The sequence below is a fragment of the Giraffa tippelskirchi genome, chromosome 5, assembly GCF_054371585.1.
Source record: "Giraffa tippelskirchi isolate mGirTip1 chromosome 5, T2T-mGirTip1v1.2.pri, whole genome shotgun sequence".
Taxonomy (NCBI): Eukaryota; Metazoa; Chordata; class Mammalia; order Artiodactyla; family Giraffidae; genus Giraffa; species Giraffa tippelskirchi.
Genome location: NC_137279.1, coordinates 132,391,016 through 132,402,272, shown reverse-complemented (window position 1 = coordinate 132,402,272; position 11,257 = coordinate 132,391,016). Strand labels below are relative to the sequence as shown.

General features: G+C 37.5%; 1 long non-coding RNA gene across 1 annotated transcript in view; it reads right to left on the bottom strand.

The window, feature by feature from the left end:
• Positions 1-2,067: 2,067 nt before the first annotated feature.
• LOC145507975 (uncharacterized) overlaps positions 2,068-11,257 on the bottom strand; it is a 32,197-nt gene continuing 23,007 nt past the window's right edge. Inside the window, exon 2 of the long non-coding RNA XR_014055265.1 lies at positions 2,068-3,030. This is a non-coding gene — a long non-coding RNA (uncharacterized LOC145507975). The remainder of the gene's footprint in view (positions 3,031-11,257) is intronic.

The window sequence follows — 11,257 nt, the reverse complement described above, 5'->3', positions numbered from 1 at the left end:
AAAAACAAGGAAAGTCTGAGAAACAGACAGTCACAGTCAAGATGAACCTAAGGAGATACAACGACTAAATGCACGTAGTATAATGGATGGGATTCTAGAGTGCAAAAAGGACATTGGGGAAAATTTGAGGGAATCTGATTAAAACATGGACTTCAGCTTTGGAAAAAAAAAAAAAAGAAAACAACATGCATTCACAAGTCTCCTGAATCTTTTGAAATGAGCCTAAGAGAACCAGAAGTAAAATATAGCATTTTCATTGATTGATTTTCCTTTTTCTAGCACAGATTTGTGGTTAAGTCAACACAAAAGCACTATTAATAACTAGAAGTAGCTATTGAGCAAAGCATCAGGGTTATCAGCACTGTATCCTCATAAGGTGTCTTCAACATCTACTGATTTAAATGGCAATTTGTGAGTGATTTATTTGTAGCAACAAGAAAAAAAAAAGCTCAAGAATCTCAACTATCCCCTAGGAATTGCTCTCCTCCTGTAGAACTCTTCCTAGTTTGAATCATTAGAAAGAAATAACAATGTTGGATATTGGCAGACTTTTATTTAGCACTTCTTCTGTGCCAGGGACCATTATAAATCCCTTTTAATTAATTCAAATCTCAGATCATCATCATTATTGTTACTATGTCCATTGTACTAATGAGGAAATTGAGGCACTGAGAAGTTAAATAACTTACCCAGTAACCAGATAAGTGACAGAGCCAGTTTTTTAATCTATAAAGTCTGGTTCCAGACCATGTACACTGGCTTTCTAAACGGACTGCACAGCATCCTCACTTTTTCTCCTGAGCCCTCTATCTGAGCTGCTGGAAGTCTGTCTTCACAGCATTCCTTGCCCCATGCTGAGTGCTCCCATTGTCAGCCACGGCCACAGACTTTGAGAAAACTTAATAGAATTTCTGAGTAGACAGGTCAATTTCTTGTCCATGGCCGCTTAGTTCTCCAGGAAGCCTATTTGGAGACAGTTTAGTGTGCAGGATGCTTATTAAGGAATGCCAGACGGTGAAGGGACTGGTCAAAAGCACGTGTGGGTAGAGAGAGAAGTCAGCCTGTGATGCAGGGCTAACCAACCTCCATGGGGTCTCTGGGTCTTAAATGGCCCTTAGAGTTAAATCCAGGTGGGCCAAGATAGCCAGGCTTTCAGAAATTGTGTGATAAATTACCTAGCCACCCCACCTGAGATCCACCACAATCAGCACAGAAAAAGCAAACTCTTTGATTCCCTCAGTAGCTGTGCCTATTCTAGAGCATGTGTGCTGGGTTCCTCACGGGTAGGACCCATTGGAGTGTGATTTCATCTGACAGTTCTCTCCCTCTCTGCCTAAGTGTTCAGCATAAAGTTTGAAATTCCACCATTAGAAATTCACTCTTTTTCCTATTTGAAGATTTTTGGTCATCAAAACTCTTTATCCATATTGCACATGCCCCTCCAAAAAGTCAGTGTAAACCATTTTCAGCTAATCTTAGTGGCCCTCAACTGATTGGAGCTGAAAGCAGAAAAGAGAACACTTAGAAAGAGAAATGGGGCACTAAAAAAAGAAGAAAGAGGGTGCCCAGAATAAATACGATCTTACTTCATAGCTTTGCTGAGAGTTAACTCTGCCCCTGAGTTCTCACAAAGAGGCTATGCTCTTCTCTTTTCCTACATGTCATTTTTTGTGCCCTCGGGCCTCTAGAAAACAACATAAAGACATTTCATGGAACATCGTATGTCTCATAATTGCACTGTAGTGCATAAAATAGAGTCTATTTCTCTGAAACTGATCTCTTCCTAAATGGACAAGGTTTATCCCCACTTGGATCTTGTTTTCTGTTGCATAATGCCAGAAATATCTTTGACACAAACTTCCTAGCAGATAGTGAGCTCCACAAATATGACTAAGGATTTAATATGTGCCCTTATATTTACAGATGTCAATGCAAGTTGAAGAAGATGTGAAAATTACTGAAAACCAATTTACAGCAGCTGAAGCAAATTAGGGCTTTAGGGCTCATTGCAAACTTTAAAAAAATAAAAAAGAAAGAAATGAAACAACCAGCTCTAGGCAAACCATATGTGCCATCCCAAATCTTTATTAATGGAATTATAGCTATATGTTAAAGTGAATTTAATCTCACAGCAAAGATTCTAATAATGGCATGCACAGATTGTAACCCTTTATTCTCAATGTGAGTTCCCCAAAATTTATACAGTTATTTAGAGGTAGGTTTTATAGTGGCCTTATACTCAATATGTTTAAAAGACTTCTGTATTATTTGCTATTCTGCCCCCAAAATTCAATGTTCTTTTTGAAATTTGGGAAAATGACACATTTTATTTTGCCAATTTTGGAAAACTTCACTACCTACAAAGAACAGTCAAAGTAGTTGGCCTATATGTCTTGACAACAACTGAGATTTTTAGCAGTTACCAGAAAGATATCAAAGCTTGAAACACTGGTAACAGGACAAAAGCTGCCTTCTTCAAATATTAGTAATAATGTAATGGGGTCATAATTTTCATATATTATGAAACTGGGTAGAGAATGTGGCACCCTGAACAAAAATGATGGCTAAAAGGAATTTTCTGCTCGGATGACACTAAATATGACCCTTCGAATGAGCAAATCATGTACCAGCCCTCATCAGAATACAACAGAAACATAAAATATTATCTGCAGGCGTGTCATAAAGGTCTACTTGACCTCACTACATTCTAGTGAGTTGGATTGTGACTCATAAGCCTTGCTCAACTCTTAGAACTGATCCACCCATTTCAGACTTTCTCTGAAAGATTCTCCATCCCCAAATACTCACATTTTGCAAAGTCAATTTAGTGCAAAAGATGAAACTATGGAAATACCACAGCGGATGAGAACTGAGTCAAGACTTAATACATCATATCCTCATCAGTATGATTTTCTTCTGATTGTCAACCCCATTCATATGCTTAACTTCCTCTGGTTAAACTGTTTAGCTTCCAAATGTTGTTTCATATGTGAAAACAAAGCCAGATTGCCAGATTTCTCTTCAGCTTACCTAGAAATCAACCACAGTTACATTTTCAAAAATGTTATTAACAACTATAGCTCATTAATAACTTGAATTGAAGTACCATTTAAAATAACACTGAAAAAATATGTAGATTATCCAATAACCCAATTTTTTGTAAACTATCGTGAGTACAAATTACATTATAATTCCTATAACACTGCCCTGATTTTATCTACTATATTTGAAATGTACTTGATATTCTTATTGCTATCTACGATTTAGAATAAAACATTATCAGAGGTTGACCCTATAATTTGCTTTCTAAAGAGGAATCATCTGCTCTTTGATTCCTCCAACTGCTAGTGATCAAGATTGCTCTTAAACATTTGAAGGTACCAGCACAAAATCCACCAATCACTAATCATCCATATACATGTCTCTCTGGAACACTCTATTACCAAAGCAATAAAAAATGATAGTGCTTTTGAGTACAGCACCAGTATTTATATACTGTAGATAGTTTTACAGTCGAACATGTTGTTATGTTTATGCCTAGCAGTTATAGCAATGTTCCCTGTTTAGTGATGACATACTAGAGCAGAGTACTCATAGTAAACTGACTAGAAATAATTCACACACTATTATGAGATGGACAGTCTGACATTAAAAATCCTATTAGCTACAACATTTAATGATCTTTTGTACATTACTTACCCCAGTATTAAGATACTCTGAGGTCAATAGACTACTTCACAATTATTCTAGTCCTATTTTCCTGTTAAAATGTTGAATGTCCATGTGTGGTTTTAATTACCTTGCATCATTAAATACTCAACATCTATTTTATATAAATTATGATGGCCTCAGAAGTTTTGATCCATGAGATATACTGTTCACATAATTGTCTAGTCATGTGATTCTCTTAGTAGGGCTCTTGCAAAGTTCTCTCAATTTCTTCATTTCTCTCCGTATGTGGTGGTACAGAATTCTTTCAACTAATGGTATGCACCTATCAGAAGTTTCACTATTCTGTTTTATTAAAAGCATGGAGGGTGTGATTTCCAATCCTTTCTAATTTCCGGATTTACTAATTAAATTGCTTCAATCGTGTCAAGGCACTTTCTATCACTTAGAATATTAAAATCAGCCCTTTTTGGAGAACAAAGTCAATCAGAAAAACTCTAAAAGCATGAAAAAGTGTTTCCTGTGTTCAGATGACTTAAAAGGAGCTCAAAGGAAATTCACCAAATTTAAATAAAAATTCATTATCCTAAAGAAAATAAGCCTGAAAATTAAAGCCACAGCAGCCAGCACCCTGAAAACAAGCCTAGGTAAAAGGCAGCACTACCCACCAGGAACACGCTCTCCTACTATTCTCACTATCATCTTTTCTCCAAGCCCTTAAATCTGTTTACATACATGGTAAATTCTTTATCTGACATGGTCAGCAGATATGGTATTTTGATTAATGTATTGTACCAGGGAGACTGGAATTAAACATTTTCAAACACCTGTGAATAGAAAGCATGGTCCAATGTATTTTTATATCATTTAGTCCTCACCTCACTGTAAGGTAGGTATTGTTTACCCATTTTTCAGATACAAAGACCAAGAGTAACTGATATTACATAGCCCTTCTGAAATCGCAGGGCTAGCAAATGAAGAGCTGTGACATAAATCAAGGGGTTTGATTCCAAAGTCTCTAATTTTTCTTTTGATGTGTTGAACATATATATCACACCATATACAAATTACCACTTTCCAGAGAATTATACTATGATTAAAATAAATTTGGATCATGAGAAATACAGTTTATTCTCTGTGAAGATTCAAAAACATTTAAGAATTTTGTCATGCTTTGGTGTCAGTATTAGAAACACTAGTCATCCTTTCATTATCAATACATCAGAAGTGCCTATTAACAGATTTATGATGAATGGGATGACAAGGAATATTGTACATGCATATTCTTTCTGTAGAAACATGATAAATTGCAGACTTCCAAGACTATCTGAGTAATCATGTCATTCACAATTGTACATTAAAGTATGATTTCTCAGTAAGTATGATTGTATGGTGCAGAGTGCACATTGCCCTCACATGAAGCCTTTAGAACTTACTCAATGCACAGAGCATGACATGCCCATCATCATATTTTCCCCTTTAAACTCGGTGGCACATTAGGTCCAAGTTTATCATCCAAATTCCCAGAGACCTACTGCTTTTCATCTTTAATTAGGGAATGCTCTCAAGTAGCTGCTAACATTATCCAAAGAAAAAGATTGTTTCCTTTGTTTTTCAAATTTGTCAAACTAAAGATAACTTTAAACAAAGTCACTTTCATCACACTACCATCCTAGGACAAATACTGCTCAGCTCCTCTAAGCAAAATTTGTTTCTTTTTTAAAGTTTTTAATGATTGAAAATTTTCTTGACATATAATATAGATTGTCCAGCAATAGTCTTTCTAGTCCTGATTGTGAGTTGAGGAGCAATTAGGAAGACAAAGAGGCCTCCCTGGGCTTCCTCAGCTCTTCCTAGCATTTGGATGGCTGCTACTCCACTAAGCTGAACCTGATTTCTCACACCCTAAAACTGAATCTCAGTGGACACTCGATCTCATGCAAAATACAGAGTTTCAATCATTTCTGTTTCAGTATCTGAGTATTTCTGCATTGCTATGGAGTGTCAGAATGGGTAAGCTGATAAGGCAGAAAAAAAATAATGTGCAAATCTATGCATATTCACAGTCCAAATCAATCTAGATTTATTGGTGTTTTCTCCCCAAGTTGCATTTTAAATGGTACTACGGGTACATGCCACAGGTGGAAAATCTTCAGATAATACAGCTAAATCTAGGATAAATACCATTTTGATTTATAGGAGTTTTCTGAAAGATCTCCTATTTGATGTGTTGCAAAAACTAGGAAATACACAGCTGTTAATAATAGAGAAGGAGGTAGTCTGGAAAAAATCACATGGTCAGATTTATGTGGTCTAAGAGGTACAGAGGAAGCAAACAAACTTGAACCTTCGCATATAACATGAAGCTTAGGATGTATCGCAAACTTTCCAGGGCTAATGATATTTGGAAAGGAAGAGTAACAATTTAGAAAATTAAGGGAGTTGTATTAGCTTGCTAAGGTTGCCATAACAAAATACCACAAGCTGGATAACTTAAATAGCATAAAATTATTTTCTCACAATTCCGGAGGCTGCAAGTACGAGATCAAGGGTTGGTTTCTTCTGAGACCTCTCACCTTAGTTTGTAGGTGTCCGTTTTTGACCTGTGTTTTCATGTGGTCTTCCATCAGTGTGTGTCCGTGTCTGAATTTCCTCTTCCTTTAAGGATACTAGTCGTTTTGAATCTGGATCCATCCCTAATGATCTCAGTCCAGTTCAGTCCCTCAGTCTTGTCCAACTCTTTTCAACCCCATGGACTGCAGCATGCTAGGCTTCACTGTCCATCAGCAACTCCCGGAGCTTCCTCAAACTCATATCCATTGAGTCGGTGATGCTATCCAACCATCTCATCATCTGTTGTCCCCATCTCCACCCACCTTCAATCTTTTGCAGCATCAGGGTCTTTTCCAGTTAGTCAGTTCTTCTCATCAGGTGGCCAAAGTATTGGAGTTTCAGCTTCAGCCTCAGTCCTTCCAATGAATATTCAGAACTGATTTCCTTTAGGATGGATCTCATTTGATCTCATTTGAACCTAATTACCGGAGAAGGCAATGGCACCCCACTCCAGTACTCTTGCCTGGGAAACCCCATGGACGGAAGAGCCTGGTAGGCTGCAGCCCATGGGGTCGCGAAGAGTCGGACACGACTGAGCGACTTCACTTTCACTTTTCCCTTTCATGCACTGGAGGAGGAAATGGCAACCCACTCCAGTGTTCTTGCCTGGAGAATCCCAGGGATGGCGGAGCCTGGTGGGCTGCTGTCTATGAGGTCGCACAGAGTCGGACACGACTGAAGCGACTTAGCAGCAGCAGAACCTAATTACCTCTTTAAAGATAGGCTTCCCAGGTGGCGCTAGTGGTAAAGAAACTGCCTGCCAATGTAGGAGATGTAAGAGTCGCCAGTTCGATCCCTGGGTCAGGAAGATGCCCTGGAGGAGGGCCAGGCAACCCACTCCAATATTCTTGCCTGGAGAATCCCATGGACAGAGGAGCCTGGTGGGCTACAGTCCATAGCATCACAAAGAATCAGACAAGACTGAAGCTACTTAGCATATCCATACAGCACACATCTCTTTTAAGACCCTGTCTCCAAATACAGCCACATATTGAGGTACTGGAGGTTAGGATTTCAACATATGGATTTCAGAGGTATGTAACTCAGCCTGTAACAGAAAAGACATTAAAAATATAATCCCATCCCAAGACTGCCTGAACCTTCAGATGATTTCCGTTATGAATGATGCAGAGGGAAGTGACCATTGTGGAAAGAGAGATAAGGACCTGAGGTATAGACACCAAAGAGGTTGCCATAGCTACATGAAAAGGGAATATTAAAAGCAGCATGAGTAGATGGGGCAATAATTTAATCATGAAAACTTTTAATAAAGTATGAGGTTTGATATAAATTTTACAGATTTTTAAAGAAAACACATATGATCATCTATTCAAAATTTGGTTCACATGTTCAAATAAACATTCCAGATATTTTCATTCATTCATTTTATTCTGTCCATTTCTAATATTAAGAGCCTACTAAGTACTGTGCTGGAACCAAAGCCCAAATAATAGCCAGTGTTTTGTTTTCTGGGGAATGATAGCTATTCAAAAGTGAGACCTTTGGCAAGTTACTAGTATTAAACTAGTTTGCCTTTTGTTTTAGTTGTTTAATTATTGTTAGTTCCTATCAAGACTAGACAACATAAATTTTAGCCAGTTTTTAAATGCAACATATGTAGGAAATAATTATACATACATATGTATGCCATCACCCTTTGTAGTTAAACAAACCATGGCTAAAGCAAAGATTTCTCAGGTGCTTCTGTGTGCTTAGAATAATAATTATCAATGGGTGCCCTTTTCTCAGGGGCAATATTTGTGTTAGCAAGAGTCACTATCAAGATCTGCAGTTTTCAATGGTACCATGAAATTTACATTCAGATTGTTCCCCTTAATGACTCAGAATTCATATCTGACTTTTCCCTTAGCTCTATATTTGAATAGCACTTACGAGGAAAATAACAAAAGAATGTAAAGCAAGACATCTTCCTGAAGTATACCCCTATCCTAAAAAGTAGTAGTAAGCATATAGTCACAACTAAGAGAGGCCCTTTCAGGCTACCAAATGACTGCAGAATATTCTGTGTCATAGGTTTTCAGATAGTTAAATCCAGTGTTCAAAATATCATCCTCAAACACCAACACTTTGTAGGAAAATTGCGAAACCCATAAAGGGAGAAATCACTATAATGCAGGTTGTCTCTGTTCATTCTAAATGGACTCCTATTACTTAAACATACAAGGTGACTTGGAAAGTCTTTGCATTAAATTGGAGAGTGGTTTGAATATAGTGCAGGTGCTATGGAAAGTAAAGATGGACATTTTTTCAAACTGAAAACATGTAATGGTTACCTAGTACAGAAATAAAATTTGGCTGATGAAGTAACCCAAATTGACTTGTAAAAGTCTTGAAAATAAACAACATTTCATTACACATCTCATTTCTCATCTACAAGCTTTGGCAGTGAGCATTCTTTTTCTGGAGAACTGGTCTGATGAAGAAAGGTTTTACTGCTACATTTCATGAAAACCATTGTTTGTGTTTTGTAGTTCAATGAAAAACCAAAATTAGCAAGAGAGCAGGAAGAGTTAAGGTGTGAGAAGGCTTCAAAGATCCTCTAGAGATTATTAATCAGTTAGATGAGAGCATTGCCTGTTCTCCATGGAATTTTTTCTTATAAGTGAAGAAAGTCTGGCACTGCCAGCAAATGTCAATGCCATGCAGAGAGAATTAGATAAATTTAGAGCAAATGACTTCCCAGTTAAATAGGGACCAACAGTGAGTTTATAATAAAACAATTTGCACACTGTTTGGAATATGACAATGGTAATTGTTCTTATGTTGAAAACAGCTTTTTTTCTAATGTGTGCTTGTGGCAGAACAGAGAATGTACTAATAGAGCTCTTCCCACATCTATAAACAGTACAAGGAAGGCCATTCAGTATTAGTAACACTTGGCCAGCTTAGCAAAGAGGACAACACATTGGGAGGCATGATTACACATAAGAGTTTTCAAACCTTTATTCTGAGCTGGAAATACAGTGTTCAATACTAAACCCTTGAAAGCAGAGAAAGAATGGAATGTTCTTTCATTTTCAGCTCGTGGTTGATATTCCTGTTATTTGAAACTTCTGAAGATGTTTTAGTCCTACTAGAGCACTGACCTTCACCCTAGCTGCACAAAGAAACCACCTGAGAAACTTTAATAAACTAATATCTGGAATTCACCCACAGAGATTCTGATTTAAGTGATTTAGGGAGTGGCCAGACACTGAAATTTTTAAAAACTCCCCAAGTGATTCTAAAGAACAGACAGGGTTCAGAAAGACTTAAAAAAAGGAAGGAGGGGGAGAACTATCAGATGACTTTTTGTCATTTATAGCTACAAAAGTTAAATCTACTTAAGTAGTTCATACCCTATTTTTACTAGCACCATGACAATCACTCAAATCATCACAGAAAGATGTGAAATAATAGAATGTTTAAGTGAAAAACCAAGAGATAATTTAATACAGGGATTCTCCAACCAGGGGTTCTTGGGCTCCCAGGAAACTTTTAGGTGGTATATCAACCCTTTGAAATGGCACATATGCACATTTTTCTAAGTATCCATAGATTCCATCAGCTTCTAAAAAGAGCTTCTGGCCTTAAAAGGTTAAGAACTACTTACGTGGTATAAATCCCTCTATTTGCAAACAAGAAACTGAATACCAACAGAAAAAAAGTATATTCCTTACCATGCCCTGTAGGACATCTCAGAACCAAGTTCATAATGGCACATATGTTTTTGCATAAAACTGATTAAAATCCTAAACAAAAATGGAACCTCCAAACAGACTGATATTTTGACTAAATCAAAATCTCAACCAGGTATCTCAAGTATCCAGAACCACAGAAGTGGTATTCTTTTTGACTTCCCTAGACTTCGCTGAGAAGAGTCCCACAGAAGGAGCTGCTAAGAACTTTGTTCTCAAGAATTTGTCAGATTAAATATAAAGTCAGGACGTGAGCAAACATTAGTCAACCCCAAGAAGAGATTATCTAGTGCTCCCAACATAGTACTGTAACCTTAACTTGATTTCTCCAAAGTTTGCAGCAAGTTTAATTTATACTGTTCCATGATCTTGGTAAAGTGTGGTGCCTATGCATTGGACTGGCCAAAAAGTTTGTTCAGGTTTTTCTGTTACATCTTACAGGAAAACCCAAACTAACTTTTTGGCCAACCAAATATATTCACTAATGATGACCTCATTGTGAGTTCACAGGCATTCATGGAAGAAAAAAAGATTCTCTAAGGTGGTCACTCATAGACCTCCCTATCACTTACATAGCACATTATGACTTTGGGTGGCAGAAATCAGTGGAAGAGAGTTGAGTCAAAGACTCAACTCCAGGCAGAGTCAATATAGGAAAAGGTAGAACTGTATATGACATTTATTTTGTTTTTAGCTCTTGGTGAGACCATTGGGAATTATTCTAATGTATAATTTCTGCAATTTTCTGAGTCTGGCATATGCTAGCCAAGTCTTTTAGGAGCTCCCTCTGGTAGGTGTGCATGTGTGGTCCGTCACTTCAGTTGCATCTGACTCTTTGCAGCCTTATAGGCTGTAGCCTGCCGGGCTCCTCTGTCTGTGAGATTTCCCAGGCAAGAATACTAGATTGCCATTTTGGTCTCCAGAGTTGTACAGAATATTAAATATCTATTATTAAAAGCTATTCTTCTTCACTCAGTATCCATATATAGAGAAATTCATCAGGCTAAACAGGTATAAGTGGGTTTGGAAGGTTGGAGTAAACCTGTGTCTAGCTGATTCCCATGCAAGTTATGATATAGTTCTGATTATATACAGAAAACATACTGTATATATTGAATACAGTAAAATAAGCATAGGTATTAGAATCAAGGGCTTCCCATGTAGCTCAGTGGTAAAGAATTCATCTGCAACGCAGGAGAGGTGGGTTTGATCCCTGGGTTGGGAAGATCCCCTGGAGAAGAAAATGGCAACCCACTCCAGTATTCTTGCCTAGGAAA